The sequence below is a fragment of the Trachymyrmex septentrionalis genome, unplaced genomic scaffold, assembly GCF_001594115.1.
Source record: "Trachymyrmex septentrionalis isolate Tsep2-gDNA-1 unplaced genomic scaffold, Tsep1.0 scaffold23, whole genome shotgun sequence".
In the NCBI taxonomy this organism is placed as follows: Eukaryota; Metazoa; Arthropoda; class Insecta; order Hymenoptera; family Formicidae; genus Trachymyrmex; species Trachymyrmex septentrionalis.
In genome coordinates this window covers 1,115,776-1,117,449 of record NW_017305386.1, presented here as the reverse complement: position 1 = coordinate 1,117,449, position 1,674 = coordinate 1,115,776, and positions in this window count along the sequence as shown.

Here is a 1,674-nt window from a genome sequence, read left to right as displayed (position 1 = left end):
AACTTTCAGATATTGTTACGTCAGTTACGCGCAGGATTTTCATAGTTACGATCTCCGCGCGAATTTGCACGGATACGGATATTGACGTCAATACTCAATTTAGACACGTCGTCATAGGATCGTACAATGGCGAGTAGAACTCACGATTGAAATTAATAATTTACGATTGCGTGGACTTTGCGCAAACATTGTGAACGTAACTGTTCGCATAACTGTCTTCTTCATTAAAACTCGCGTCTAGTATCTCACGAGAAGAGATGTACAGGTCACAATTGTAACAGTCGAGATGAACATTTTTCATATCTCTTCCTACTTCGAGAATAATACAGCTAAAAGAGTTAATAATATAGAATACAGTTAATAATAGTAAATTAAAATCGAGCAGGAAGTGTTCAATAATAAGCATGAGGACATATTAGAATAGAAAGTGGGTCTTGCTTAACATTTTTGCAAGAATTTCTACAATTTCAAGCTAAATATACGTACTAATATTATATTTAAAATATAGTCCTAAATTGAAACTGGAATACGTAATATCACAATCAGATTGACAAATAATCTAATAATTCTCTCTGATGCTAATAAATATCTTTAATGTTCCCTCGGCAATGTTGGAGTTTAAAAGGCATAGTCAATGTTTTTATCGTGAATTCTGGTAGTTAAAATTTAAATTTGTAAAAAATAAGAAAAATACAATTCAATTTCTATGACAGTAAAGACTTATTAAAGCTAATTATTAAAACTTTATATGAATATGTAAAAATTTTATATGTATAATATAAAAATTTGAAAACCCAGGAATAACATAAAAATTTGAAGACCCAGATTATGGACAAAGGATGAAAATTTCACATTACCGACAAGGAATTAAAGCATAAGTAATTAGTTTATTGCAAGAAATATAATAAAACACGCCCAGAATAAGAGAGATTCGAAGTCGTATCCCGATTAAGGTGATATTTTTTGTAATTTCTTTATTGTATTTTAAAAACCCTTAGAGAAATCTATTACTGGCTAATTTGTTACTGAAAGACAGTAATTAATTACTTATTTAGAGTATTAAAAGTATCGAACAGGAGTGCTTTTAATATTTAAAATAAGCAATTACCTATTGTCTTTTAGTATTAACTACTATTAGATTTTTGTAAGCGGATTTTAGCGATGTTCATTAGCATCAGAATTATTAAATTGTTTATCAATTTAATTGTGATATTACATACTTCAAGTTTTTAGAACTATATTTCAAGATAAATAATCGATAAATAATCGACGCGCAATTTGCTTGAACTGGAAATTGTAAAAATTCATACAAAAATATTATTACCAAGATTTGCTTTGACCGAACGGCCTTCTTCGTTAACTGTGTCAAAAAATTAAATATTTTAGAAAACGGAACAAATTAGTTGATTTTTATTTTGACAGAAAATGATTGACTAATGAATTGATATTGGTAAAAAGAATATATTCTTAATATATAATTACACACAAAAAAATTTCTTGAAAATAAACGAATCAGAATTTTCTAATTAAATTTGTTAATTAGAATTTTAGTTAAGATAACCGAAATTCTGATTGATACAATATTTAGAGTAAAATTTACTAGAATTCATATTTTTTTTTACCAGAATAATTATATTATTAGAATTTTAATTAAAATAATTAAAATTCTAATAG